Source organism: Musca vetustissima, unplaced genomic scaffold, assembly GCF_032173495.1.
Source record: "Musca vetustissima isolate MV318-11 ecotype Yass unplaced genomic scaffold, APGP_CSIRO_Mvet_v1 utg69259, whole genome shotgun sequence".
In the NCBI taxonomy this organism is placed as follows: domain Eukaryota; kingdom Metazoa; phylum Arthropoda; class Insecta; order Diptera; family Muscidae; genus Musca; species Musca vetustissima.
Window position 1 is genome coordinate 37,465 of NW_026887410.1, and position 25,529 is coordinate 62,993.

General features: G+C 34.5%; 1 pseudogene; it reads left to right on the forward strand.

Annotated features, from left to right (window-relative positions):
• On the forward strand, positions 1–23,662 carry LOC133334983 (phospholipid-transporting ATPase ABCA3-like; annotated as a pseudogene).
• Positions 23,663–25,529: the final 1,867 nt, after the last annotated feature.

Below are 25,529 nucleotides of genomic sequence, written 5' to 3' on the forward strand. Positions count from 1 at the left end.
ATGAAAGGTAAACATATTTTAAAATAAATATTTTTTTGAAAAATAAACAAAAAATTGACCATATAGTCATAAGGGTATAATTATATATAATTTATACAATATTTTAAAATTATAATACACACTTCTATATCCATATTCACAATAACCATAATAATTTGCTTTAATTTATTTAATTTTAAAGAAAATCTTGTTGCGGCTGCTGTTGTGGGAGTGGTGGTGATGAATAGCCAAAACCTAAAGGCCAGTCTGATATAGCCTATGTGTAACAAATGAATAACCAAAGTAAACCAATTACCAAATAAGTTATGGAACGTCAGTACAATCAGTTGAAATCTACTGGAGCCGTCTTGAATTCTACAAAAATAAAACAACAACAACAAAACGACGATGTTTAGAACCTCTTAACATTTTATAGAATAAATATACAATACAATGGCGAAAAAAAAACAAATCCTATTATATAATATATAAAGGAAAATATTTATATATTTTTATAAATGCGTGTGTACTTTGTAAAAAAAACAAGTATTAAAAAATGTACTTAGATGTTTAAGTTAATTAAAAAGATTTTTACTTAAAAAAATAGTAGACAAATAGAAATAAATAATTTTAGTATTGGCCAGTGGGAAAGTGATTAGAAAATTTTAATTAAATTCCATATTAAATTTATTTAATTACTTTACACTGCCTCAAATAATAAAAAAATCATTAAATTACTTTCAGAAATTCCCAATCTAAGTTTTATTGTTTCAAATTATTTTATCATCGGTATTAGAAATGGGAATTTTTTAAAGTATGATAATATTAAAAATAAATAAATATTAAAAATAAACATTGTTCCTTTAAAATACATATTTTAACAGCTTTAGTCACAATATCTCAATTACCAAGGGTTTTATTTTATATTTTATATATACACATTTTTTATTATACCCTCCACCATAGTATGGAGGGTATATTAGTTTTGTTTTTCCGTTTGTAACGCATCGAAATAATCATTTCCGACCCTATAAAGTATATATATTCTTGATCAGCGTAAAATTCTATGACGATCTAAGCATGTCCGTCTGTCCGTCTGTCCGTCTGTCTGTCTGTCTGTCCGTCTGTCTGTTGTAATCACTCTAGCGTCTAAACGAATTGAGATAGATCGCCAAAATTTTGCATAGAGTCGTCTTTTGTCTGCAGGCAGGTCAAGTTCGAAGATGGGCTTTATCGGTCCACGTTTAGGCATAGCTCCCATATAAGGGTACCCCCCAATTTTCGGTATTTTGAGGTTCTTGAGCGCGTTTTTCAACTGAATTCGCTCAAAATTGGTATATTGAGTTCGTATTGGGTAGCAAATCTTTCCACTGAAAATTATAAATATGGGTCCATATTTTCGGATAGCCCCCATATAAGGGTACCCCCCAATTTTCGGTATTTTGAGGTTCTTGAGCGCGTTTTTCAACTGAATTCGCTCAAAATTGGTATATTGAGTTCGTATTGGGTAGCAAATCTTTCCACTGAAAATTATAAATATGGGTCCATATTTTCGGATAGCCCCCATATAAGGGTACCCCCAATTTTGAGGTATTTTGGGGGGTTTGATCGCATTTTTCTACCGAATTCGCTGAAATTCGGTACTTTGAGTTCTTATTGGGTAGCAAATCTCTATACTAAAAATTATTAATATAGGTCAATTTTTTCGGGTAGCCCCCATATAAGGGTACCCCCCAATTTTCGGTATTTTAGGGTTCTTGAGCGCGGTTTTCAACCAAATTCGCTGAAATTTGGTACATTGGGTTCTTATGGGGTACCAAATCTCCCCACTAAAAATTATAAATATAGGTCCACTTTTTCCGGTAGCCCCCATATAAGAGTTCCCCCAATTTTCGCTATTTTGAGGTTCTTGAGCGCGTTTTTCAACCGAATACGCTGAAATTTGGTACATTGGGTTCCTAATAGGTTCCAAATCTCTCCACCAAAAATTATGAATATTGGTCCATTTTTTCGGATAGCCCCCATATAAGGGTACCCCCAATTTTCGGTATTTGGGGGTTCTTGAGCGCATTTTTCAACCGAATTTGCTGCAGTTTGGTAATTTGTAGTCGTATATGGTAACAAATCTCTCTACCAAAATTTTTTAATATTCACCCCCTTTTTGGGGTAGTCCCCATATAACCCCTTTTTTATACCCTCCACCATAGTATGGAGGGTATATTAGTTTTGTTTTTCCGTTTGTAACGCATCGAAATAATCATTTCCGACCCTATAAAGTATATATATTCTTGATCAGCGTAAAATTCTATGACGATCTAAGCATGTCCGTCTGTCCGTCTGTCCGTCTGTCTGTCTGTCTGTCCGTCTGTCTGTTGTAATCACTCTAGCGTCTAAACGAATTGAGATAGATCGCCAAAATTTTGCATAGAGTCGTCTTTTGTCTGCAGGCAGGTCAAGTTCGAAGATGGGCTTTATCGGTCCACGTTTAGGCATAGCTCCCATATAAGGGTACCCCCCAATTTTCGGTATTTTGAGGTTCTTGAGCGCGTTTTTCAACTGAATTCGCTCAAAATTGGTATATTGAGTTCGTATTGGGTAGCAAATCTTTCCACTGAAAATTATAAATATGGGTCCATATTTTCGGATAGCCCCCATATAAGGGTACCCCCCAATTTTCGGTATTTTGAGGTTCTTGAGCGCGTTTTTCAACTGAATTCGCTCAAAATTGGTATATTGAGTTCGTATTGGGTAGCAAATCTTTCCACTGAAAATTATAAATATGGGTCCATATTTTCGGATAGCCCCCATATAAGGGTACCCCCAATTTTGAGGTATTTTGGGGGGTTTGATCGCATTTTTCTACCGAATTCGCTGAAATTCGGTACTTTGAGTTCTTATTGGGTAGCAAATCTCTATACTAAAAATTATTAATATAGGTCAATTTTTTCGGGTAGCCCCCATATAAGGGTACCCCCCAATTTTCGGTATTTTAGGGTTCTTGAGCGCGGTTTTCAACCAAATTCGCTGAAATTTGGTACATTGGGTTCTTATGGGGTACCAAATCTCCCCACTAAAAATTATAAATATAGGTCCACTTTTTCCGGTAGCCCCCATATAAGAGTTCCCCCAATTTTCGCTATTTTGAGGTTCTTGAGCGCGTTTTTCAACCGAATACGCTGAAATTTGGTACATTGGGTTCCTAATAGGTTCCAAATCTCTCCACCAAAAATTATGAATATTGGTCCATTTTTTCGGATAGCCCCCATATAAGGGTACCCCCAATTTTCGGTATTTGGGGGTTCTTGAGCGCATTTTTCAACCGAATTTGCTGCAGTTTGGTAATTTGTAGTCGTATATGGTAACAAATCTCTCTACCAAAATTTTTTAATATTCACCCCCTTTTTGGGGTAGTCCCCATATAACCCCTTTTTATACCCTCCACCATAGTATGGAGGGTATATTAGTTTTGTTTTTCCGTTTGTAACGCATCGAAATAATCATTTCCGACCCTATAAAGTATATATATTCTTGATCAGCGTAAAATTCTATGACGATCTAAGCATGTCCGTCTGTCCGTCTGTCCGTCTGTCCGTCTGTCCGTCTGTCTGTCTGTCTGTCCGTCTGTCTGTTGTAATCACTCTAGCGTCTAAACGAATTGAGATAGATCGCCAAAATTTTGCATAGAGTCGTCTTTTGTCTGCAGGCAGGTCAAGTTCGAAGATGGGCTTTATCGGTCCACGTTTAGGCATAGCTCCCATATAAGGGTACCCCCCAATTTTCGGTATTTTGAGGTTCTTGAGCGCGTTTTTCAACTGAATTCGCTCAAAATTGGTATATTGAGTTCGTATTGGGTAGCAAATCTTTCCACTGAAAATTATAAATATGGGTCCATATTTTCGGATAGCCCCCATATAAGGGTACCCCCCAATTTTCGGTATTTTGAGGTTCTTGAGCGCGTTTTTCAACTGAATTCGCTCAAAATTGGTATATTGAGTTCGTATTGGGTAGCAAATCTTTCCACTGAAAATTATAAATATGGGTCCATATTTTCGGATAGCCCCCATATAAGGGTACCCCCAATTTTGAGGTATTTTGGGGGGTTTGATCGCATTTTTCTACCGAATTCGCTGAAATTCGGTACTTTGAGTTCTTATTGGGTAGCAAATCTCTATACTAAAAATTATTAATATAGGTCAATTTTTTCGGGTAGCCCCCATATAAGGGTACCCCCCAATTTTCGGTATTTTAGGGTTCTTGAGCGCGGTTTTCAACCAAATTCGCTGAAATTTGGTACATTGGGTTCTTATGGGGTACCAAATCTCCCCACTAAAAATTATAAATATAGGTCCACTTTTTCCGGTAGCCCCCATATAAGAGTTCCCCCAATTTTCGCTATTTTGAGGTTCTTGAGCGCGTTTTTCAACCGAATACGCTGAAATTTGGTACATTGGGTTCCTAATAGGTTCCAAATCTCTCCACCAAAAATTATGAATATTGGTCCATTTTTTTCGGATAGCCCCCATATAAGGGTACCCCCAATTTTCGGTATTTGGGGGTTCTTGAGCGCATTTTTCAACCGAATTTGCTGCAGTTTGGTAATTTGTAGTCGTATATGGTAACAAATCTCTCTACCAAAATTTTTTAATATTCACCCCCTTTTTGGGGTAGTCCCCATATAACCCCTTTTTTTATATTAAAATAGTTATCTGATTTGTTCCGCGTTTTGAGTTTGGTTCTAAGTCTCTTTTGTAATCATTTCACCTGCGGAGGATAGAGAGATAAACAATTAGAACGTAAGGTTCGATAATTAACTATAGCCGCATTTAGACCTAGCCCCTGATTGGAAGTTCGAGAATTTGAACTAAGCTTGGAAGAAATAATAAGATGGGCAAAGTTTGGATGAAATCTAAATTTTCTGAAACGGATTTGGTCCAAAGAAACATGGGGTCTAGAACCAATATTTCGATGAGACACATTTTCACCGTGTTAAAGTCTATACACCCTCATTAGCCATAAGGCTGAGAGTATAATTATCCTTTAAAATTTTCTAAAATTTTTAATTATGGTTTACATAATCCGTTTTTAGAAATGTCGGTATAGGTCCACTTTTTGGTATGTTCCCTATATTTTCATTTCTAGTACCTGTCAATATATCTATGGTGGAGGGTATCCAAAGTTCGGCCCGGCCGAACTTACCGCTTTTTCACTTGTTTTAATTATTATTAGTTGTAAATAATATATACATATTAAAATTTAAACAAATATAAATATATATAAAAATGTACGTATTAAGTATTTGGATTTAATTCTTGTGATGTTGACTAACTAAATTATTTATACAACTATTTATTGGCTATGTCCGTAAACAAATATAAGAAAATTCTAATGAAATTAAAAATAAATCCCAAAGTGCGTATACGTGTAGACAATAATTATACGTACCCCATAACTTGTTCTATGGGGCGTATACACGTTGTCATAAGTTATACGTATTTTGTATTAAAACTAATTGCCCCAATAAAAATCGATTTTAACTTACAACAAAAATATATACTTTTCTCAAATAATCTTTGTATATACGTCCAAATTATATTTCTATTAAAATCATTTGTATAACCTAATGTAATTGTCTTTCCATCTTTATCAATTTATTTGAAAATTATATTACCAAAAATCGAAATATTGAAAAGCTTTTAAAAAACCCCCTATGCAGGAATATGAATTGAATGGCCTTATACCAAATTTTAAAAATATATATGTTATATATGAAATGTTAAATGATTTGTGCAAAAATATTAAATGAAAATTGAAGTTAAATAAATAAATTAATTGGAAAACCCAAAAAAAATCGAAAAATATTATTTAAAAGTAGAAGGTCTACTAAACATATAGAATATTTTTTCCATGGATTTTTATACCCTACACCACTATGTTGTCAGGGTATTATAGCTTTGTGCAGCCCCAAGAGTTTGTAACGCCGCGAAATATTGGTCCTAGACCCATCATCGCGAAATCTTACATGACCCGAACATCGCGAAATCTTACATGGAGAAGAGGATTGGGCCAGAGAATATGATAAAGACTTTTGTGTGAAAAATTACAATTTTTGTATTCTATAGCGTATATATTTACATTGAGCCGAGAAGTTGATAGTATATCCAAGTGGAGTGGTTGGCCTTTAATGTACTCGGATGTGGGAGTCACATGTAAATATTTACAGGTGCTTACGTATTCAGATATTATTTAATAAACCATTACCACACTAGAGGGCGGAAATATAGCGCTGATCGCTTTGAAATGTTTCATGAGGTTCCAGTTATGATCAAGGACAACGCCTATAATTTTCGGTGATGATTAGATAATAATTTTCGGATGAAGTGGACCGAACATTTATTTTTTGTGTCACGAAATATTACCCAGGCTCGGAATAAAAATGGAGCACCATACTGTCAATATTTGTCCGATTGAAACAACATTTTGCACAGAGTATTACATTAAGCCAAGATTGATGTGTGCGAAGTTTTGTAGAAATCGGTTTAGATTTGGATATAGCTCCCATATATAGTTTCGTCCGATTTTAGGTAAATGGTGCACCAAACTCCCAATATTTGTCTGATTGAGACAAAATTTTGCACAGAGTACTGAATTAGATCTAGATTGATACATGCCAAGGTTTGTTGAAATCGGTTCAGATTTAGATATAGCTCCTATATATAGTTTTGTCCGATTTTATGTAAATGGTGCACCATACTATCGATGTTTGTTCGATTGAGACAAAATTTTGCACAGAATACTGTATTATATCTAGATTGATACATGTCAAGTTTTGTATTGTATTTTGTGTCGAGATAAATGTTGGATAGCGCACTGTGTTGCAGCATAGCAAATTGTGGATGCCACGGTTGCCCAAATACGTCCATTTATATATAGATCTTTTACATATTTTGCTCGATGATTGACATTTAATTTTTCATAAATTTCCAAAGTGGTGAAGAGTATCATATAGTCGGCATCGTCCGACGTTTGAACTTTTCTTACTGGTTTTATATGATAATCTTTTCAAAAATTTTTAAAGGATACTTTTTTAAGGACCATACAAGGCGTGGATTTATTCAACACCATCCATACGATCAGGATTTTTTAAACGAATATTTTTTAGAGACCTAAAAGAGGCGTGGATTTTTTGTAAACGAATATTTTTAGTGACCTAAAATAGGTTCGAGACCTAAAATAGGCGATTATTTTTTAACGAATATTTTTTTGGAGAACTAGGAGGAGAACTTTTGGGTAGTACCGACATTCAACAATTTATTTACATATTTTATTACGCAACGCAATGATTTAGGTACGAGTTTCAATGAATATTAGCCAAATATACACTGCGCATGACCCAAATATCCGGCCACCCACAAGGCGAATTCCAGGAAATACACAACCCTGTATCTCCACTTTTCTGTCAAAAGTTGCAGTTTTTAACGCGCACAAGAACATTTAAACAAAGCATTGATTTCATTTTAATAAATAATTGATTTTTCACCATATTTGATAAGTGTATTTTTGTGTATTCTGCAACGTTACCTATATTCCGACGAGGCGTATACAAATATTCAACTCCTCCACTTGTACCTAAATACGACCAATCAATATCTCTTAGCGAGCTGACCAAAACCGAAAAATAAGAAAAATTTTCCAAATATTACCTATTCCCATTGAAAAATCCATATTTTCCTTTATGGTACAATTATTCAAGGTAGGCTATAGCAATTTATAAATTAGAATTTGTTCATATTGTGGCTTCTTATACCATAGTCGTATACAAAATGTGTGATTGTGTATGCGATGTTTTGAAGAAAATAAATGTTTTGAAGAAGAAAATTATAATTTGTGAAAGAATTAATATCTAAATCATATTCCGAACTCGATTTGGAAAAGAAAACCTGACATTTCATTCATTTTTCACGTTTTTACTAAAATGTTACAAAATTGCAAAAAGGGCAGAACGACTTGTTGCATTTGTTTTCTTTATTATTATAGCCCACAAGGTAGAGGTGTATTTTCCCTGCCTTGTATACTTGTACCATGCAAGGTTTATTCATAAGGTTAACCGGGAGGCGAATTCGACGACTTCATTGACTGTCAAATTTATGGTTTAAAGAATAAATAAACAAAACAAATTCATTGCTTTGTTTTGAAATATATATTGAGATTTTATCCTGATCTGTTTGATATTTCGCGATTAAAATGTTTACAGCTAGCAATATTTTTACAGACCTAAACTGGGCATGGATTTTTAAACGGATATTTTTAAAGACCTTAAATAGGAGTGGATTTTTAAAAAAAATATTTTTTTGAAGACTATGGATGGAGACTAGACGTTGATTTTTTAAACGAAAATATTTTTTAGAGACCTAAAATAGGCGTGGATTTTTAAAACGAAAATATTTTTTAGAGACCTAAAATAGGCGTGGATTTTTAAAACGAAAATATTTTTTAGAGACCTAAAATAGGCGTGGATTTTTAAAACGAATACTTTTTAGAGACCTAAAATAGGCGTGGATTTTTTAAACGAATACTTTTTAGAGACCTAAAATAGGCGTGGATTTTTTAAACGAATATTTTTAGTAGAGGACCAGACGACCCAGGCGTGGATTTTTTAAAAGAATATTTTTTCCGAGGATTAAAATAGGCGTGGATTTTTTAAAAGAATACTTTTTAGAGACCTAAAATAGGCGTGGATTTTTTAAGTCTCCAATAGGTGTGGATTTTTAAAAGTCTCCAATAGGCGTGGATTTTTAAAAGAATTTTTTTAGAGGAAAATAGTCAAGGCGTGGATTTTTAAAAGAATTTTTTTAGAGGAAAATAGTCAAGGCGTGGATTTTTAAAAGAATTTTTTTAGAGGAAAATAGTCAAGGCGTGGATTTTTAAAAGAATTTTTTTTTAGAGACCTAAAATAGGCGTGGATTTTTTAAACGAATACTTTTTAGAGACCTAAAATAGGCGTGGATTTTTTAAAAGAATACTTTTTAGAGACCTAAAATAGGCGTGGATTTTTTAAAAGAATACTTTTTAGAGACCTAAAATAGGCGTGGATTTTTTAAAAGAATTTTTTTGCAGTGACATTATTCATAGGCGTGGATTTTTTAAAAGAATATTTTTTTAGAGACCTAAAATAGGCGTGGATTTTTTAAAAGAATATTTTTTTAGAGACCTAAAATAGGCGTGGATTTTTTAAAAGAATACTTTTTAGAGGCGTAAAATAGGCGTGGATTTTTTAAAAGAATATTTTTAAAAACCCATTAATTTAGGCGTGGATTTTTTAAAAGAATTTTTTTAGAGGCGTAAAATAGGCGTGTATTTTTTTAAAGAAAAATTTTTGAGAGACCTAAAATAGGCGTGGATTTTTTTAAAGAATATTTTTTGAGAGACCTAAAATAGGCGTGGATTTTTTTTAAAGAATATTTTTTGAGAGACCTAAAATAGGCGTGGATTTTTTAAAGGAATATTTTTTCCGAGGATTAAAATAGGCGTGGATTTTTTAAAGAATATTTTTTCCGAGGATTAAAATAGGCGTGGATTTTTTAAAGAATATTTTCTTGCAGAGACTAGAATAGGCGTGGATTTTTTAAAGAATATTTTTTTGAGCCCTAAAATAGGCGTGGATTTTTTAAAGAATATTTTTTCGATTCCTAAAATAGGCGTGGATTTTTTAAAGAATATTTTTTCGATTCCTAAAATAGGCGTGGATTTTTTAAAGAATATTTTTTTCAAAGACCAAAGTAGCCGTGGATTTTTTAAAAGAATATTTTTTTAGAGACCTAAAATAGGCGTGGATTTTTTAAACGAATACTTTTTAGAGACCTAAAATAGGCGTGGATTTTTTAAAAGAATACTTTTTAGAGACCTAAAATAGGCGTGGATTTTTTAAAAGAATACTTTTTAGAGGCTAAAATAGGCGTGGATTTTTTAAAAGAATACTTTTTAGAGACCTAAAATAGGCGTGGATTTTTTAAAAGAATACTTTTTAGAGACCTAAAATAGGCGTGGATTTTTTAAAAGAATACTTTTTAGAGACCTAAAATAGGCGTGGGTTTTTTAAAAGAATACTTTTTAGAGACCTAAAATAGGCGTGGATTTTTTAAAAGAATACTTTTTAGAGGCGTGGATTGGCGTGGATTTTTTAAAAGAATACTTTTTAGAGACCTAAAATAGGCGTGGATTTTTTAAAAGAATACTTTTTAGAGACCTAAAATAGGCGTGGATTTTTTAAAAGAATACTTTTTAGAGACCTAAAATAGGCGTGGATTTTTTAAAAGAATACTTTTTAGAGACCTAAAATAGGCGTGGATTTTTTAAAAGAATACTTTTTAGAGACCTAAAATAGGCGTGGATTTTTTAAAAGAATACTTTTTAGAGGCGTGGATAGGCGTGGATTTTTTAAAAGAATACTTTTTAGAGACCTAAAATAGGCGTGGATTTTTTAAAAGAATACTTTTTAGAGACCTAAAATAGGCGTGGATTTTTTAAAAGAATACTTTTTAGAGACCTAAAATAGGCGTGGATTTTTTAAAAGAATACTTTTTAGAGGCGTGGATAGGCGTGGATTTTTTAAAAGAATACTTTTTAGAGACCTAAAATAGGCGTGGATTTTTTAAAAGAATACTTTTTAGAGGCGTGGATAGGCGTGGATTTTTTAAAAGAATACTTTTTAGAGACCTAAAATAGGCGTGGATTTTTTAAAAGAATACTTTTTAGAGACCTAAAATAGGCGTGGGTTTTTTAAAAGAATACTTTTTAGAGGCGTGGATTGGCGTGGATTTTTTAAAAGAATACTTTTTAGAGACCTAAAATAGGCGTGGATTTTTTAAAAGAATACTTTTTAGAGACCTAAAATAGGCGTGGGTTTTTTAAAAGAATACTTTTTAGAGACCTAAAATAGGCGTGGATTTTTTAAAAGAATACTTTTTAGAGACCTAAAATAGGCGTGGATTTTTTAAAAGAATACTTTTTCGAGACCTAAAATAGGCGTGGATATTTTAAAAGAATACTTTTTCGAGACCTAAAATAGGCGTGGATTTTTTAAACGAATACTTTTTCGAGACCTAAAATAGGCGTGGATTTTTTAAACGAATACTTTTTAGAGACCTAAAATAGGCGTGGATTTTTAAAACGAAAATATTTTTTAGAGACCTAAAATAGGCGTGGATTTTTAAAACGAAAATATTTTTTAGAGACCTAAAATAGACCTAAAAAATAGGCGTGGATTTTTAAAACGGAAATATTTTTTAGAGGCCTAAAATAGGCGTGGATTTTTAAAACGAAAATATTTTTTAGAGACCAAAAATAGGCGTGGATTTTTAAAACGAAAATATTTTTTAGAGACCAAAAATAGGCGTGGATTTTTAAAACGAAAATATTTTTTAGAGACCTAAAATAGGCGTGGATTTTTAAAACGAAAATATTTTTTAGAGACCTAAAATAGACCTAAAAAATGCGTGGATTTTTAAAACGAAAATATTTTTTAGAGACCTAAAATAGGCGTGGATTTTTAAAACGAAAATATTTTTTAGAGGCCTAAAATAGGCGTGGATTTTTAAAACGAAAATATTTTTTAGAGGCCTAAAATAGGCGTGGATTTTGAAAACGAAAATATTTTTTAGAGGCCTAAAATAGGCGTGGATTTTTAAAACGAAAATATTTTTTAGAGGCCTAAAATAGGCGTGGATTTTTAAAACGAAAATATTTTTTAGAGGCCTAAAATATTTTAATACGGCACGCATTGAATTAGGTTCGTGCCTCAATGTTGAACATGTTCAATTTAATATTTGCTCTGTTCCACTACTGGGTTCGAGCGTAACATTTCGAAATTTATTTCTTATAATTATTTTGCGTGTTTTTTTTCTTAACAGGTATAACCTAAATTAAAATTCTAATTAGAAATTCCTGAACATAAGAACGCCACACAAACACCTACTCACCTTTTCGCCGCCCACCCCAAAAAAAAAAAAATCTTTCGTTTTCCACGCTACATGGCAAAATGAAACAAAGTATAGGAAATTGGGAAAAATTTAAATTATTAACGTGGAAAAACTGGCGACTAGAATGGCATCACAAAATTCAACTTTTGATCGAAATATTGGCGCCTGTGGCATTCGCATTGTTGATGGTGTTGGTGCGAATGCAGGCTGTGCCCCAATCTAAATATCCTGACATATTTGAACCACAAAATATTGATAACATTGATTTATTTAGGTATGTATTATTTAAATAAAGGACAATATTCAAAATAATTTCTAAAAAAAACAAACAATAAAAGTAGTACGTCCTACAGCAAAGACTACCTTTACCAAGGACAGGTAATGTTGGTTTTAAACACTGTACATTGCAGACTGCATATGTTCATGATTTCTGCCTTCAAAGAATATTTTAGTATCCATCCGTTCGAATACACTACTAATTTATTAACTTGCTTAATTTGTTCACACACACCAAACAACTAAACAGTGAAGAAATTTTCCTTCGTGAATTTGCAAAACCCGTAATCTATTCACTACACTATTCACCGGAAAATCCCTTCCTCGCCAATGTCGTTTGCGATGCTGCCAAGGGGCTCAGTTTAACATGTGAAGGTCACCCAAATGCGGCTGCATTAGAAAATGCCATGGTCTCCAATAACTATTTAGCGGGTGTACAATTCGATGATAGTTGGAGTAATTTAACCGATTACCCACAAAAATTTGCCTTTTCACTACGCTACCCGAGTGAATTGAGAACCGATGCGGTGGGTATGACATGGTTAACAATGAAACTGTTTATGCCGTTGGATTTGAGTGGACCACGTAATCCAAGCGCAGAAGATGGTGGTTTACCCGTGGGTTATATACGTGAATCGTTTCTAGCCGTTCAGCATGCCATTTCAATGGCCTATATAAAATTGGTAACACAACGAACAGATTTGCCCGAGGTGACAATGCAACGTTATCCCTATTCGGAATATATTTATGATCCCCTGCTGGATGCTATGTCCAGTTTTGTTCCAATGATTATACTGTTGAGTTTCATATTTCCCTGTTCGAATATTGTTGGGGTAAGTTGGACGATTTGGAATCTTCTTTGAGGTCTATAAATAAATGTATGCTTTTCTTTTGTTTCAGTACATTACTGCCGAAAAGGAGAAACAGCTGAAAGAAGTCATGAAAATAATGGGTCTGGATAATTGGCTACATTGGACCAGTTGGTTTTGTAAATACTTTATTTTGATTGGTATTTCGGCTATACTCATTACGATTATCATGAAGGTTCGTTCTGTGTGTCTTTACATAAATAGATCTTTTGGATCTATACAGACCAATTGGTGTTTGTAAAGATCTATGGTCTTTATGCCGATCAATGGTACCGATCAATTGGTCTATATAAAGATCTGTGCCTCTATGCAGACCAATTGGTATTTTTAAAGACCTGTGGTCTCTATACAGACCTGTGTTCTCTATACATAGACCAATTGGTGTTTGTAGAGATTTATGGTCTTTATGCCGATCAATGGTACCGATCAATTGGTCTATATAAAGATACAGACCAATTGGTCTTTATAAAGACCTGTGGTCTCTATACAGACCTGTGTTCTCTATGCATAGACCAATTTTTCGTCTATGTTTCTTTGTGAAGGCCTCTAAAAATTTCCGCTAAAAATCACTTTCATTATTTTCAGATTAAATGGTCAAATGGTGTTTCCATTCTAACCTATGCCGATTGGTCTGTCCTGCTATTCTTCTTTCTCATCTATGTAATATCGAGCATCTGCTTCTGCTTTATGGTGGCTACATTTTTCTCAAAAGCAAGCACTGCGGTCGCTGTCATTGAAATGATATGTTTCATTACCTATTTGCCCTTCTTGTTTATGTACCAAACCTATGACGAATTGAGTTTGGGCACTAAATTAGGTTGGTGTTTGATCTCAAATACGGCCATGTGTTTGGGCTTAAAGCTAATAATGCTTTTTGAGGGTACGGGTGAGGGATTCCAATGGAGTAATCTCTTCGAACCGGTTAACATTGATGACGATTTGACTGTTGGCTATATCATCCTGATGATGTTGGCCTCCTGCGTGCTGTATATTGCAATTTGCCTCTATGTGGAGCAGATATTCCCTGGCGATTTTGGTGTTCCCAAGAAATGGAATTTCATTTTCACACGCAGCTTTTGGTTTGGTGATAGTGAATATATTGGTGCCGAGGATATAACCGGCGATCATGTGGAGCGCAATAATCCCGATGCATTTGAACCAGAACCAGCTGCCAAACATATTGGTGTGCAAGTTAAAAACCTAAAGAAACGTTTTGGTGATAAACAGGCTGTGCGCGGTTTATCTGTCAATATGTATGAAGATGAAATAACTGTGCTTTTGGGACATAATGGTGCCGGCAAGACAACAACATTATCCATGCTGACTGGCATGTTCCCACCCACATCCGGCACGGCTATCATTAATGGCAATGATATTCGCACAAATATTGAAGGTGCTCGCATGTCTTTGGGTATCTGTCCGCAACACAACGTTCTCTTCGATGATATGTCTGTGCGCGATCATTTGACATTCTTTAGCCGATTGAAAGGCTTAAAGGGTGATGCTCTAACGCAGGAAGTAAATAAATATATTCGCATGATTGAATTGGAAGATAAGGCAAATGTGGCCTCCAGGAAGCTGTCGGGTGGTATGAAACGTAAGCTATCAGTTTGTTGTGCACTTACCGGCAATACGAAAGTGGTATTGTGTGACGAACCCTCATCGGGTATGGATCCATCTGCTAGACGTCGATTATGGGATTTGCTGCAATCGGAAAAAATTGGACGCACCGTGCTGTTAACAACGCATTTTATGGACGAAGCAGATGTTTTGGGTGATCGTATTGCCATTATGTGTGACGGTGAATTGAAGTGTCACGGCACCTCGTTTTTCTTGAAAAAGAAATATGGTTCGGGTTATAAATTGGTAAGTAATCTATTAACAAGCGATCAATTAGAGGATTGGTTACTACAAAAGCAGATAATCAAGGGACGAATACTCATTATACTTCCTCTGAATAGTGTGAGAAGTATGACATTTGAGGTTCGTCTAGTGTATTATAAGTTCATAAAAACCGATGTATATGAAGAGATCGCTCGATCTGAGAAGTCAGATAGAATTTACATTGGGAGCAAAACATCTCATTAGAGGTCTAAACATATTTATTAAAACAGCTTATTAAGGGCAAGAGGATACTTTTAGGTGTACGAATAATATCTAAGGAGTCTCTGGAAAGTCAAATAGAAGAGGAGTTAAATTCGGATCGAAAAATGTAATTAGAGGTCTAATAATTTCTCTTATAACAGCTAATTAAAGGTAGACATTTTTTGAGTGACCTCATTCAAGGTCCAACTAGTGCAGGAGGATGTTTTTAGAGGTCCGAATAATATCGGAGCGGGTCATTTGGAATATACCTCTAGAGTTTTTTCTTAGGAGAAGCTAATTAAAAGTTAAAATTTTGTGGGAATTAGTAATTAAGGGGCCTCCTATTTGTGCCGGAAGTCTGTAGAGTTCCAATTACTATAGGAAGTCCTAAGAAAATCTGACTTGACATCTTGAAGAGTTTAATGTGAGTTCCTGCCAATAGGCCTACCTCACAGTGGCTTAGCCACAGGCGGAAAAGCGCCCACCAGCGCTCCAGCACCGAAGTACTGTACCAATTGGAGAGCATGCAGAAGGCACACTCTCCTCCTTGGTGAGGGGCGAAACCAAGAAAATCTGACTAGTAGATTTTTTTATAAGAGTGATCTTATAACAGATCCGACAATTTATCAAGTGTGGAAAGATTCCAGCTATTTTAATGTCTAGCTCATGTAAATAAATAGTTCGACGTTTTTTACATGTTAGGTATCCAAAATTCTTTCGAATTACCTTAACATTACATCTTTGCAGATTTGTGTAAAACGTGACTGCTGCAACACCGAAGAATTAACAGCTCTACTGCAAAAATATGTACCCAATATAAAACCTGTTGCGGATATTGGTACTGAACTGACCTACCAATTGCCCGATAAATATTCGCATATTTTTGAAGAAATGTTTAGAGATTTGGAAAATAATTCGGAAAATCTGGAATTAAATGGTTATGGTATTAGTATAACATCCCTTAAAGAGGTATTTATGAAAGTGGGTACCGAGGGTAATGCAACAACCAACCCAGAGGCGTATAACAGACAAATTACCAATAATGGTATGAATGGTGATGCTTCAAAAGATGATGTGGAATCAGGAACATATATGTTAAGGTATATAATGTAAATAGCCTAAAATAATATTTTTCCTCTCATTTAGCCGACAGTTTATTCTCGGAAAACACCCGCCTACTGAAGGGCGTCAATTTGCTGCGCAACCAATGGCATGCCATGATCATGAAAACATTTCTACACACATGGCGAAACAAATTAATGTTCATCCTACAAAATGGAATGGCAATATTTTTTGTAGTTATGATAATTATAATGGTCCGAACGCAGGGTACATTCAGGGCATTAGAACCGATGACAATGAGCCTGACTCAGTATCCTATGGCTGTTACAGTTTTAGATACAGCTGCCGATATTGTTCCCGGTTCGTTTTTGGACAAAATCTCCAGTGCTTATAAAAAGGTAGCAACATCGTACGGCGACAATTATAAATTGGAATTAACTGGCAATAAACAATTTACCGAATACATTTTGGATTTGGGTCGCAGCATACAAGTGACAATCAACTCGAGATATTTGGCTTCGGCATCGATACGAGGAGATAACTCAATTGTCGCATGGTTGAATAATCAGCCGCTGCATACGGCACCATTGACGGTGAATTTGGTGCACAATGCCATTATAAAGTAAGTTATCACCGACCGACTAAGAAATGCAGGCATTCTCAGGATATGGCGGGAGAATTTTTGTGAAGATATTTTTTGTATTTAGTAGTAGTAGTGTTGGTTGGTTATTCTCTTGGGAATATTTTGAAATGAATTTCGTGTTGAAAACTGTGATTCCACAAGGAAAAAGGTGTCAAGTGCCATATTTGTGAATAAAACTACATGCACACACATACATACACTGCAAATAAATTGTTATCATATATCTAAGAAACTTTTGAGGGTTTCTTCTAGCAATAAGATAACTTTATGAGAGGTTCGATTTCAGGTTAGAAAATATTACTTTATTTACTTTTAAGGTATATGAGCCGACTTTTAACCGCTTTTAGGTTCGAATATAATAGGATCTGTTATTAAGAGTTCAGTTTAGAATTGATGCTTCTTAATAGTATTGATGGAAGTTCTGACAAGTTCTTCGAGCACTGAAGGGTGTTCCATTTTTATACCCTTCACCACACTGTGGCACAGGGTATTATGTCTTTGTGCATATGTTTGTAATAGGCAAAAGGAAACGATATATACACATGGTTCCTTTTGAGAATATGCATAGAATCACTTTCTGAGTCGATTTACGCATGTCCGTCTGTCCGTCCATGTATTTTTGTGAACAATTTGGATGAAATTTGGCATAGGTCACTTATTTGGTCCAAGGGCCCCAAGAACCCTATTAAAATTGGGAAAAATCGGTTCAGATTTAGATATAGCTCCCATATATATTTTCGTCCGATTTAATGTAAATGATGCACCAATGTCCCTTAATATATTTCGATTTGCACGAAATTTGGCACAGCGTAATGAATTAGGTCTAGAATGACGTGTGTTAAGTTTCCTGAAATAATTGAAATCGGTTCAGATTTAGGTATAGCTTATATATCAGACCAAATGAAAAATTTAGTATAGGTTGCAAAATGACATGTTTATGGATCCAATTTCGTTTTACTGGTCCTTTAAAAATGCGACGTCTGTTAGGATTCATCTGGTGAATATACCCAAAGTGGTGAAGGGTATCATATAGTCGGCCCCGTTCGACTTTACTACTTTCCTTACTGGTTTAAATTATGAAAATGGCAAAATATGCTACTAAACCAGGAAATGCTTTTAAGGCAAGAAAGTCGGCGGAAGATAAAATATGAGGTCCAAATATAAGAGGAGCTACTATTAGGAGTTCAGTTTTATTGCTTGTTGAGAGGAGGGCTTATTATATGGAAGGAAGTCCTGTGGAATTCATCTAAAAGTATAGTAATTCTAAGGGGTGTTCGAATTTCCAAAAAATGTAGTTTCAGTTTTGAAAATACCAAAAGTCGCTTTTGAAAAGCTATACTAATCCATGCTAAGCTTTTAAGGCATACAAATTCGCAAAGAAGTCGTAGGAAACTCAAATAAGAGGACTGAATAAATTGGGAGCTACGACTGAGAGTTCAGTCTAGAATTGATGCTTTTTGAGAGGCCTTAAAGTATCGAAAGAAGTTCTGTGGAATTATTCTTAGCACTAGAGTGATTCTAAGAGATGTTCTAGTTCCTGAGAGGTCCGATTTCAGTTTTCAAACCAGCTATGATATCCGAATGTAATATGATCTGCTACTGAGAGGTCTGCCATGAATTTGTGCCTTTTGAGAAATCGGAAAAGTATGGAGGGAGGGAGTTCGTCTACCACTAGAGAGGTTTTAAATTTCGTAATGTATTGTGGTAATTTAGTAGAGGTTAAATAGATCGAAATCCAATAAAATGAAAGACAGCCCAATACCATTATTGAACCCTCCTCACAATAAATCGATTATATGTTAAAGAGTTTTGGAAATTGTCACTTGAAATTTTCAGGAGACATTCCTGAGAAGTTATAGATTCAATTTATCGAATAAAAATAATATAATCGATTGTTTTGAAACCGAGAATGGGCGGGTCCCCTTAAATGTTTATTTCTTTCCCTTTTTTTCTTTTTTCCCCATTTGTAGAGCTGCCATGAATGATTCGTATGAAATAACCGTTACAAATGCCCCCCTACCATATACCACAAAAACGGTATTGAAACAATTGAACACCGGCCATAATCTGGGTATCCATTTATCAATGCATTTATGTTTCTTTTTTGGTTTTGTGAGTGCTTTCTATATTTTGTTCCCGATCAAGGAACGTGAATCACGTTCCAAGTTATTGCAATTTGTGGGCGGTGTTAATGTGTGGATATTCTGGATATCACAATTCCTTTGGGATATTATGACATTTACGCTGACAGCGTTGATTGTGATCTGTACGGTGGCATGTTTCCAGGAAGATGGCTTTTCGGCATTTCCCGATTTGGGTAAGTAAGGTTTTGACAAAGAGGAAATGTAAATTTACTATTTTTTTGTTCTTATTATAGCCCGTTATTTCTTGGTCATATTTATATTCGGATTTTCTGTTCTTCCATTTACATACCTGATTTCATTGTTCTGCTCGGAGCCATCTACCGGGTTTGGCAGAGTTTCATCTATAAACCTAATATGTGGTGTGGCTCTGTTTATGGTTGTGGCTGTCATGTCAATTGACTCTTTGGATACCAAAGACACGGCCGATCTGTTGGCATGGATTTTTAGAGTTTTTCCTCACTTTTCTTTGACCATGGCTCTTAATAAGCTATATGCTAATGTTGCCACACGTAAGGCTTGCAGTAATCATGCTATTGCCAGACTGTCCGATGACCTGCGTTGTGAATTAGTGCCGAAATGTTGTCGTAAGTAGTTCTTAAATTCCCATTCATTTTAAATAAATTCATTAAAGTTGTTTTTTGTCCTTTTAGATACCATTCCCTATTTCGATTGGAAAGAACCTGGTATTTTACCCGAAACAGTTTATTTGGTTGCCACATTTGTGGCGTTCTTTACGATATTGATCTGCCGTGAATATGGTGTTTTCAATGAGTTGATCTACAAATGGAAACGAAGGAATTTGTAAGTATTGACGGAAAATATATTTATGTTTATATTACATACAACTTCTAATTTGTATTATAGCAAACCAACACCCTCTGTTGAAGATGCCTACCATGATGACGATGTTGAAGCGGAGAAGGAGAAAATCCCCAACATGTCACAGTCGGAATTACAAACCCAAAATTTGGTATTGGATCGTGTTACGAAATATTATGACAGCTTTTTGTCTGTTAATCAAATTTCGCTGTGTGTTAAACCGTAAGTTCAAAATTCCCATGAGAAAATATTCTTTAAAAATCCACGCCTATTATTACGATGATTCCATGAGAAAATATTCTTTAAAAATCCACGCCTATTATTACGATGATTCCATGTGAAAATATTCTTTAAAAATCCACGCCTATTATTACGATGATTCCATGAGAAAATATTCTTTAAAAATCCACGCCTATTATTACGATGATTCCATGAGAAAATATTCTTTAAAAATCCACGCCTATTATTACGATGATTCCATGAGAAAATATTCTTTAAAAATCCACGCCTATTATTACGATGATTCCATGAGAAAATATTCTTTAAAAATCCACGCCTATTATTACGATGATTCCATGAGAAAATATTCTTTAAAAATCCACGCCTATTATTACGATGATTCCATGAGAAAATATTCTTTAAAAATCCACGCCTATTATTACGATGATTCCATGAGAAAATATTCTTTAAAAATCCACGCCTATTATTACGATGATTCCATGAGAAAATATTCATGAGAAAATATTTAAAAATCCACGCCTATTATTACGATGATTCCATGAGAAAATATTCTTTAAAAATCCACGCCTATTATTACGATGATTCCTTGAGAAAATATTCGTTTAAAAATCCACGCCTATTATTACGATGATTCCTTGAGAAAATATTCGTTTAAAAATCCACGCCTATTATTACGATGATTCCTTGAGAAAATATTCGTTTAAAAATCCACGCCTATTATTACGATGATTCCTTGAGAAAATATTCGTTCAAAAATCCACTCCTATTATTACGATGATTCCTTGAGAAAATATTCTTTAAAAATCTACGCCTATTATTACGATGATTCCCAGAAGTGTGATTCCTTGGATAAAATTTTATTTATGTGGAAGAATCCCAAAAAACAAAAACATATTTTTATACCCTACACAACTATGTTGTCAGGGTATTATAGCTTTGTGCAGCCCTAAATGTTTGTAACGCCGCGAAATATTGGTCCTAGACCCACCTTTAAGTATACCGATCGTCATATATCGACTAGCTGAGTCGATCTAGACATGTGTGTCCGTCCGTCCGTCCGTCCGTCCGTCTGTCCATTATAATTTGTAAACACGATACAGGCCACAGTTATGGACCAATCTTCACGAAATTTTGCATGTAGATTGGGTTCTAGCCAATGAAGACCCCTATTGTTTTTGGGAAAGATCGGTTAATATTTAGGGGATGAAATGGACCACACACATTATTTTTGTCGGTTTTTCTGGTCGCTCCAAAGGCCGCAATTATGGCCCAAACAACGCGAATTTTTCCATGGAGAAGGGGATCGGGCCAGAGAATAAGCACGCATGTTTTGATAAAGATCGGTCAATATTTAGCGGGTCAAATGGACCCTGACTTTTGTGTGAAAAATTACAAAATTTGTATTCTATGGCATATATATTTACTCCTGGAGTATGTAGACCCGAGGAGTTGATAGCCTATCCAAGAGGAGTGGTTGGCCTTTAAATTGATACCAAATATAGTGATGTATCTACTCAGATGTGGAAGTTACAGTCAAATATTTAAAGGTGCTTACATATTCAGATATTATTTAGTAACTTATTACCACATTAGAGGGGGAAATATCGCGGTGATGGCTTTGAAATTTTTCATGAAGTTCCAGTTGTGGTCAAGAACAACGCATACAATTTTCGGTGATGATCAGATTAAAATTTTGGGATGAAATGGACCGAAAACTTTATTTTTTTGTGTATTTTCGAGTCGAGTATAATCCGAAAATCACAACACAACCCACCCTGAAGGTAATCTGGACAAATAATTAGACGGACTGTACTGAATATGCGAAAAAAGTAAGGAAGAGGTGTTGTTGACCTGTAATCGGACAAGAGGGGGCAAATATCATGAAATATTACTCAGACTCGGAATAAACATCCTCAGAAAGTTAGAGTTCGTGGTAGTTGTGTAGGGTATCGTATGGTCGGCTCCGTCCGACTATACTGCTCCGCTCACTGGTTTTATTTATTTAATTCCGATCTTTAAATATACTTGTTCCTGAAGTAGTAGGGTTAGGCTCTGTTCCACCGAATTTGTGCAAATTTTTGTTGTTATTATAAATTAATTGCCCTTTCTTTATTCTTGCAGAGGTGAATGTTTCGGTTTGCTGGGTGTAAATGGTGCCGGTAAAACGACCACTTTTAAAATGATGACCGGTGACGAACGCATCACCAGCGGAACAGCCTATGTTAAAGGTATGAATTTGGCTGCGGATATCAATAAAACCTACAAAGAAATTGGCTATTGTCCACAATTCGATGCCCTGCTTGACGACTTGACGGGTCGTGAAACTTTACGGATATTCTGTCTACTGCGTGGTGTACAACGTGGTCGCATCGATCAAATATCCCAAGAATTGGCTAACTCATTTGGTTTTATGGAACATTTAGATAAGGAGACGAAAGCCTTTAGTGGTGGCAATAAACGCAAATTAAGTGCGGCGTTGGCTGTTATTGGCAGCCCATCGGTTATCTATTTGGATGAACCTACCACCGGTATGGATCCAGCAGCCAGACGGCAGTTATGGAATATGGTTTGTCGTATTCGTGATTCGGGTAAATCGATTATTCTTACATCACATAGTATGGAAGAGTGTGAAGCATTGTGTACCCGTCTGGCCATTATGGTTAATGGTGAATTCAAGTGTATCGGTTCGACACAACATTTGAAGAATAAATTCTCCAAGGGTTTGATTTTGAAGATTAAAGTTAAACGTAACATTGATGCTGTGAAATCGGAAAGGTAAATTCTTTTTCATTTGTATAATTCGAATAATTAACTAATTTTGATTTTATAAATTTTACAGAAACAGTGTCAGCTTGGCCATTGACAGTACCGCAGCTCATATTCGAGAACAAGACATTGAAACTGTTAAGGGTTTCATTGAAAACGAATTTCCTCAAGCCATTTTACAGTAAGTTTATACAAAATTTTGTATTTAATTTTATTATTAACTATCATTTGCTCTTTCTCTTTAGGGAAAATTACATGGGTATTCTTACCTTCTACATTCCATTGTCCAGTATTAAATGGTCGCAAATATTCGGCCTTATGGAAAGTAATCGGGATCGTTTGAACATTGAAGATTATTCAATATCACAGACAACATTGGAAGAGATTTTCTTAGAGTTTGCCAAATATCAGCGTGAAGATAGCCGTCAAACAGCCAAGTGAGCATGATGTTTTGTTATCTTTGGTAACACACAAACACACTGCACACACCCAAACTTCATACATTATAAGAAAAACATGGCCTAAAATATATTACTGAATATTAACACACAAAATTTAACAGTTAACAATAAAAAAATATTTGCTTTCTTGTGGAATTTTAAAGACATATACAAATTATTTTTAATGACATTTTGAAGCTGCTCTAATATATTTGGCTGTCACTAATTCGTTGTGGTATTTTAATTTCTGTATTTTCTGATTATTGAATTCCAAACATATTCGCAAATATTGATTCGTTTTGTTATTTTTTCCTTTCTTTCAGAAGTTATTTTTTCAGATTAATGAACAATTAATTGGAACGTCTTTTCTAAGGTTTGTTACATGGTATAATAATAGAAGGTAACAGCAAGTGTTGTTGTACAAAAAACGATACAACAACCACATGGAAATTTGTTTTTGTAAGTTCTACTAGTGTCAACTCATTTGACAGAAAAATGTAAACAAATAAACAAATTATTATCAAATTATTTTTATTTTGAAAATGAAATATTTTCGAATCCTCAAAATATCAAATTTATATTTCTATCGCTTCCACATCTTTCCTATAATTGAGCTATTGTCATATATATATATGTAACACATATGAATATGCTGGGAATAGCGAGTTATTTCTTGAATAAAGATTTGTTTCCTCAAACTTTCCCAGCAGGCAGATTGAGTAAATTGAATACAGGAGCACATTTAATAAAGAACAATTTCAAATTGTATGCGTTCCCAATTTTCCTGTTGGGTGATTTTTAAAAACATAATTTGTCAAATTCATATTGACACTAGTATTACGTTGGAATCAAATCAGCTGGGATTTGCTGTTACCTTTTATAATTGTACCATGGGTTTGTTACTTAAAAGTTATTTTTATTTACAACAAATTATACCTATATTCATCTTTGAAGAAATATAGCCAGGTTAATATATAGGTAATGTTAGAATTTATTATTTATTTTTGCAAAATAGTCAGGCTGAATCCCATTTTGTTGTTTTTATAAAAAACAACTATTTATTAGTGGGGAATGTATGGCATTGTTTGCCGAGGGGCAAGGCAGGGAAGACTATAATTTGGGGAATATGGCATTGTTTGCACACCGAGGGGTAAGGCAGGGAAGACTATAGTTTTTTTCGGATCAGTTTGTTGTTTTTATAAAAAAACGCCACTGATCCTCATCAGTTCCCTTAGTTTTTTGTTGGGATATTCTCCCCAGAAGCTATTGCTTCTATACAAAAAACCTTTCATTACCCTTGATAACTTCGTGCATATTCCACATATGTACCCTAACAGACGTCGCCTTTTCTAAGGAACATTGACATGAAATTGAATAGACTTAAATATGTTATCTTTATCTGTATATTAACTGACTAACATCAATCCATACATATGCCATTCTGCAACCTATGTTCATTCTGGCAGATTTAGAGTCAATCGGACAAACATTAGGAGTTTGGTGCACCATTTACCTTAAATAAGACGAAAATGTATATGGGAGCTATATCTAAATCTGAACCGATTTCAACGAAACTTGCCAGAGATTAATTTATATTAACTTCACTACATTGTATAAGAGTGTTTGGCAATCGGACAAGCTTTGGGTCTATAGTGCACAGTGTACATAAAAAATGAAGAAAATATATATGGGAGCTATATCTAAATCTGAACCGATTTCTTTAACTTAGATTATGTAATTATAGAATTAATTTAGTACGATATGCCAACTTTTGTGCAAATCGAAAGATATATTGAGACTTTGGTGCTTCGATACCAATAAAACGGACGAAAATATATATGGCTATATCTAAATCTGAACCGATTTTCACGAAACTTAACACACATCATTCTAGACCTAATTCAGTACACTATGCTAAATTTCATGTTAATCTAAAGATTTATAGAGGTTTTGGTACACCATTTACATTAAATCGGACGAAAATATTTTTCCCAACTTCAACAGGGTTTGTCCTTGGGCCAAATAAGTGACCTATGCCAAATTTCATCCGATTCGGATCGTAAATGCGATCTGTACTTTGTTTTCAGTTTAACATGGACAGACGGACGATTATGCATAAATCGACTCAGAAAGTGAGTTCTATGCAAAGAAACCACGTGTCTATCTCGTTTCCTTTTGCCTGTTGAAAACATATGTTCAAATACATAATATCCTGTACCACAGTGTGGTGA